The sequence below is a fragment of the Otolemur garnettii genome, unplaced genomic scaffold (assembly GCF_000181295.1).
Source record: "Otolemur garnettii isolate 467f Iridium unplaced genomic scaffold, OtoGar3 scaffold00079, whole genome shotgun sequence".
Taxonomy (NCBI): domain Eukaryota; kingdom Metazoa; phylum Chordata; class Mammalia; order Primates; family Galagidae; genus Otolemur; species Otolemur garnettii.
In genome coordinates, this window is record NW_003852474.1 from 5,721,888 (window position 1) to 5,729,007 (window position 7,120).

The following is a 7,120-nucleotide window of genomic DNA, read 5'->3' on the forward strand; positions in this document are numbered from 1 at the left end:
TGTTTTATTTTAGGAAATCTTTGTGTTGCAATTTTTGTTGCTGCTGTTTTTTACTCATTCAGAGTCTGAAACAGGATCCCTAAAATCACCTTCCACACACACTTCTTCACTTTCTTGGCAGTATTTTACACACCCATTCTCTAAAACCTGCCCTGCCTTTCAATCCACTGACATCATGAGTCTATGCACACACCTGCTCCACAAGTCCAGACAAAACTCCAAACCAAGCAGCGATGGCATTGGCTCCATAAACCTTAGACCCCCTACCCCACAACTTCCCGGTCACAGACACACATACCTTAGTCAGAGCTGGTGAGGAATTCGGTCTCAGTCAGTCCTCGGAGCGTCCTCTCCTTCTCTCCTTCAAGGCCGACCGAGAACCAGCAGGGAGGGCCTCAGCACTGTTTATCAGCCCCCTTCACCCACAAGCCCAGCCCAAGCCCACACTGTTGCTCTGAAGGTCACCCTGCCCTGTGGGTGCTCTCCAGAGACATCTGCAGCTATCTGCTCTCCCTCCTTCCTCCCACACATGCGTACACAGTGTTAAAGGGCAAAATCATGACTTTCATACAAATTTTCAAATCAAGGTTTTATTTTACTTATAGGATATGAGACAACATAACCAGATCAAAGACACAATCCACACAGCCTAGGAAAAGCAACGTTGGCAGGAATTGCAAATGGACACATTGGTTGTCTCGAAAAGGTAGGGGAAATCCAATCAAGTCAGATAGAACACAGTTCATGTATCTATCAGCTATCTATGGAGAGTTGCAGAAAAGCTCCAAGATGATGAATGGGCCTAGTCTCTGAGAACCCCGCCAAGAAAGCACAGTACGGGGGAGGCAAGGCATAGTTTCCCATTGAAACACGCAGTTTTTTCTTTAACACAAAACTGCCTCCACCCTTGTACTCCCATTACCCCTACATCTGAGTCAATCCAGACTAATCCCCCTGCAATGGGCCCAGACTTCCTGGAAGGGGTTGAAGGTGAGAGACTTAGATACAAAAATGGACAAGACCAGACCGGATGTAAACATAGAACTCTGACCCACAACCTGTAGTAACCAACCCAGGAAACAACCCAATATCTATCACCAGCAGCCCTGAAAGCCAGAGTGCCATCTCTAGCAGTGATTCCAGGAATCCAAACACCCCCTGCAGCAGTTAACCCCAAACAGCCAATACTAGATTAATATAATTAACAGCTCCCCTGATTTTTCCCCTCACCCATACACACTCTTGGACTTCCAACTTAGAACACACCGGAGAAGGCCCAGTAGGCCCCCTATCCGATCAAGAGGAGGCCTCGTGTTTAGACACCTCCAGCTCCCCACCCAAACAGCCTCAGATCAGGGCACACCTCAGCCTTCACTTCCCTTCACTGCAAAGCTTTCACTTCTCTGTCTGCCTTTGAATCTCTGCCAAATCCAATTGACAGTGGCAGACTCCCTTGCAGAAGCAAGCCCTGAATGAAGAGCCTTTGCTTGTTCTCATTTAGTTGGTCTTCAGTTATTTCCACAAGGACATGTTCTGTGAAACTGGGTATAAAATTTTTATTTACCCACTGCGACAAGGGAGGCCAGAATTTAAAATCAAAGGCCTCAGTCTGTCTGCCTCTATTGGAGAGAACGGAAACCTCACCTTAGCCATTCTCTCACACAAAGAGCAAGGTCAGGCTGCACTCTACCTACAAGGCTGCCTCGTCATACCCCACCCACTTCCAGGCCACTTCTGACCAGGGAAGGGAAGAAGCAAACCACACTTGGGATAAAAAGTATTTGAATACCTCACCCCTTCCCAAACCTACACTCCTCCTACGCAAAATCCCCTCGTGTCAGCCTTTGCTCCTGGTGTGCTCCCGAGCACAAGGCCACCCACCTGCTCAGGGTGACTGTGGAAGCTGTACCTGCCGCTGATTCCTGTCCATTTGGGTAAGACAGCCAGCCATGGAGGCTCTATTCTGGGAGATCTTCCTTCAGGGTGATCTATGCTCTCAATGTGGACCCCAAAATGGCCCTCAGTCCAAACACCTTGGTAGGTGGCCCTGGAAAACAGTCTTCCTCCAAAGTTTTCCTTAGAAATCTGGGGTGAGGGTGAGGGAAGAGACAGGCAGGATGGAGAAAGTAAAAACGGTAATTACAGGAGGTCCTTCCCTGCGCACCCACACTAGGAGTTGTCAGGAGAGTGAACTCATTATATCCTCACAGGAAAAAATTACCATTTTACTAAGATTACAGAGAAGCTTTTGCTGCTCTGTGAAATAAAAAATTATTAAAAGCATTGGTAAATCCATTGTGGTTTTCTGTGTCTGTATATTTTATCAATAAAAAAAATTCTCCAAACCTCATTACTATGATCAAGTGTGAGACTGAAGTTTCTCTGACTGACTTCTACCTCCCACCACCTCCTGAGCCCCAGTCCCAACACCTGGAGACCCCAAGTCCATCCAGGCCTGACACTACTCCCTGAAGGGCCAAGTCAAGGAGAGCAGCTAACATGGCCAGGTGACCAAGGCAGACATCTGGCTGTATTTGTTTCTACAGGGACAGGAGTGAGCGTCCCCTGTTCTAGGCCTGGGCCAACCTGAGCCCTCCCACACCACAGTCCTAGAGCTGAGATGTAGAGGAGATATAGACATACCTTCCCTGCCCAGCTCACAGGTGATGTGGGGATCAAATCACACGGAGTTTTTGAAACTTTGTGAAAGTTCCTCGCAAATGGTTAAAAGAAAGAAAACACACCTGTCTGGACTCAGCAGATGGCTAAACAAGAAAAAAGAAAAGAAAAGAAAAAACACAAATACACAAATAAATAAAACCAAAGCCATACACACATAAGCCACTTTTGCCTGCAAAACGTGACCTTCCAGCTCACCATAACTCTGGTGGAGGTCGGGAGTGAGGCTACTGGCCATTACCTCTGCATTTGCACTTTATATGGAGCTACTGAGTCAGGAGAAGAGACTAAGTTGGATTGAATCCAGCCTCTCTGGCACTTGAACAGGCTGCTATGAGCCACTGTTTGTTTCCTCACTGGCAGATTAAGAGGAAATAGTACCTGCATATAAATTGTTGGGGGGACTAAAGGAGAAGGAGATAACTTATAGATAACTCACTTAGCTCTAGAGACTAAGTATCTGCAGTAAGTTCTTAACAATTTCTTATGATTATTATTATTGAAAATCCATTTTATTCAATCCACAAAGGACCAGATCTGAAAAATCCAAGGCACCGAAACCTCTTCAATTCAACACGAATTTATGGAGAGTCAGTTTAGCATCAGCTAGAAGTAACAGAAGGATCACCCCAGCCCATTGCCCTCAGCACATCTAGAGGTACCTGCATTGCCGACCAGCAGGCACGTCCGTGAAAGTAGGACCCAGGAGTATCTGACGGTGTATTTTATTGCTATGTGTAGCATAAGTTGGTCCTTTGGATACTAAATGAGACCCCGAAGAATCTGGTGCAACAGGAGCCCAGGCTCGAGACCACTGAGACCACGATGGCCCCCTAGTGGATGCAGAAGTGCAGGGTCCCTCCGGCCTGGACAGGGTGCAGGTGACATCCCCAGCAACAGGAAAGTCGGAGCATGCGCAGACTAGGGGACCCTGTTCACTTCCCAGAGAAGGGAGGGTTGGTCGCAGAATTCCCTTTTGGGATCTACTCAAAACATCTTTAAAAGGAAGACCCGGCTGTAGCCCCAGACAGCGAGACAAGAGAGTTAGATGCGTTGGAGCACTCAGTATTTTCCAAACTGAATATTTTAAAGGCTTGGAGCATTCCCACCTGGTATCAGTACTATGCTACTTCTGCTGTTGGCCTATTGCAACCAGACGCCACAGTTCCTCTTGTTACGCTCCCCAACTGCTCGGACAGAGGAGCTTATGTGGTTTGCTTGAGGTCAGCCCCACTTCTCTGAGGACAGTGAGTGCTCCGTCCCTCTGGGTGGTCTAGGAGGGGCCCCTTTCTCAAGCTCTGGGAAGCACCAGGGAGGCTGGTTAGAAATGCAGGGTGTAGGGGGATTGGAGGGATTGGAGGGATCACTTCTGAGGTTTATCTTACAAGGGTACAAGTGAATCTTTCTAAGAGTAGAATGTGAACGTTTTAACACAATAACTAAGAAAATGACATGAAGGCTGTGTTGACCAGTTTGATGGAAGTGTTTCAGGTTGTGTATGAAAACCCCACACCATACCCCAGAAGTGCATTAATGTACATAGTTACCATTCAATAAAAAAAAAAAAAAAGAAAGAAATGAGGGGTTTCCAGTTCTGGAAGTGCTCAGGGCAAGTTAAATACCAACCCTCAAACCTTATGTGAGAAAAAATAAAAAGCCATGAGACTATGTCTTAGATCCAGGGAAAACCACTGAATGAATGTCTCTCAGAAGAAGGAACACAGACAAAACCTATGAAGTGGAATAAGTCTATCTGGAAAAGCAACAGAAATGATTCCAGTGTCCTTTCTGGGACCCCAGCAGAGTGCTGTCCTGAGGGCAGAAGAAAAAGCCCAAAGAGAGGATTAGAAACAGAAATCAGCCTTTGCTCCTGCTCAGGCCACTCCCAGAGCCCAGTCAGGTCCAGGCTGTCTTTTCAGGATTCAGAGGCTGCAGCATTCAGATGCTTGAAATGGAAGAGAAACCTGGTGGCCTCAGAGGAAGCTGAGGGATAGAGTTTCAACCCATGACATGTGGATTTAAAATGGAAAGCAGGGGTTGACTGAGCTCTGACTATAGAAATGTGAATGCTACATTTTCAGAAATTGGATTTGGCTATCCAGCTTAGTGTGGCCTAGCCGCACCTCTCCAGGCCTGACCCACTTCTTTAGCCACAAATATCCACAAATAGTGGATCAGAAAGACTGAATCCACTTCACCACCCCTCTGCATCCATCCTCACTTTAGTCTAAATCATACCCACAGGACTCGTAGTGTGCAAGAGAAAAGACCACCTAGCTGGATAACAGTGACCTCCCCCTGGGAACTTACTACAGCTCTCAGTTACTGTTGCTCATTTCTCTGCTTAGGGGCTAGAAAGACAAATACAGATTAATAATAAGAGGTCAAATTCTCCTTACTGAAATGAAGAGAAAAGATTTCTCTCCCCTCCCTTTTCTTACAGCATTTACTTTAGAAGACTTGTAATTATAAGTTCTTTTCTCTGCCTCCTTGAACTGTATATAAATCTTTCTATAAACCAACTAAACCTCTTGCCAGCTTCATGACCCAAGGAGCCAGCTCTTTGAAATGTAAACATCAAAAGAGACTGCACCCCTATCTCTGAATTTCTGGGGGAAGGTAGCAGCCTAACTTTAGCTGGTACCTGACTCCTTGGATTGCAAAATTTTCTCTTGCCATAAAGAGAGGATTTTATCTTCCATTTGTTTAAAACCAATTAAACTAACACAGATGGTGCCCCAATTCCCACCTAAACTGAGGATGAACTTTGTGACCTCCTCTTACCTGCGGACTGATTGGTATCTTTTACGGGATGGGTTGTGTCTGCTCAGCAGTATAAAAGGGTAAGTTTTCCTTCCACCTTGGCATCTCTTTGCAAACTTTCTATGATGCATATCACGTTCTGGTTTGATGCTTATTTAATAATAAATTTGGTTTTTTTTTTCTCTTCTACCTTTATAAGGAAGTGTTCTGGGTTAAAAGAAGATTTTGTGTTTAATTATATTTCCCCAGTAGGGCAAATTAGCTTCCCCTCCATCTTTTCCCCGAAGCGTGGGGCACCCCCAACCCAAAGGCCCTGCAGGATGAGTCTAGCTGGTTCTCCCGCCACTCGCTTCATGCCCCTGGGAAATAGTGGGAGTTGATAGCTGTAGGCCTCCCCAGAGCTGTTGCAGCTTTCTCAACTTGGTTGGCAGCTGCCTCGCCCTGGGGCCTGCTGGCAGGAGGGTGCAGCCTTGGTCTCTCACTTACCAGCCTGCCCAAGTACAGTATAGAGGTTGAAAGGATGTTGAATGCCTGGTGTTCAGTGAACATGTGAAGTAACCCAAGGCCAGGCAGTGTGGGAGGAGAGGCCCCAGGATCCGGAGCTGAGGAGACCAGTGGACCAGATGCCCACCAAGGGACAGTTCTGTTCTGCAACCCATACTATTGTCTGTGTCCCTTTGGGGGTCTTTTCTCCCCTATGTGGTTCACACAGTCTTCTTTCCAACATATTGATATCTCTTAGCTTCTATGCAGGGTGTGGGGGGATGGACCCACAATCCCCTCCTTCTCAGAGCCACCCAAAATGAACTCCCAGCATCCAGCTCCCTCTGACAGATCTTCAGGATTGCAGCTCCCACTGGGTATTACTTGTAAAGAAAACAAATGAGAATTACATTATGCAGTTGGATTCAAGAGTTAACACTAACTTCTAAGCTGATACAGGAGAGGATAGATATGTGCATGCCTCAACCTTAGGGCAATGTTCTGCCCTTGGGCTCCACACCCCTCCCTCTGGCAGAGACTCCTTAGCTTGCAAACCTCTTGCTCCTGTGCAAACAGGACCACCTGTGAGTTAGGCAGGGCGAAGGCTGCCTTTCATGGTCTACAGGTGAGGCTCAGAGTGGTTCAGTGATAAGCTTGGTATTTTCCACAGCTTGTGCGCTGCTGTGTGCATGCCCACACATGTGCACACACACCTATGCACACATGTACCCCTTCCCTGTTCCAAGTGAGCAGGCTGACCTGGCACTGTGCACCATTCAGGCTCTCTCTTTAGCCTCCTAGAGGCCTCAGCATGAGAGGGGAGAGGTGGGGAGAGGAGATGAGAAGCATGCTTCTCCATGCACAAAGCTGTCACCTCTCCTGTGTTTCCTCCAGGGCTGGGAAGCACTCCTTGAGCTCCCAGCCCTCTGCAGAATGGGAAACGGCTCCCATTATTGTCATCTCTGGCTGCCAGGACACTTTGGTATTCCCTTAAGCTTCCCACCCCTTGGAATGGAAAAGAGGCCCTCCTGCAGATACTCCTGCGGGGACTCTGCTTCTTGCTGCATCCGTGGCAGACACAAAGGGTATGGCCAAGTCACACAACTGGAAATAGCCCTGGCTTTGCCACTGGGATCCAGCTCTTGGTATCTCACCCCAAGACTTCTTCACTGCCTAGGGAAATGCCTGCCTCCTG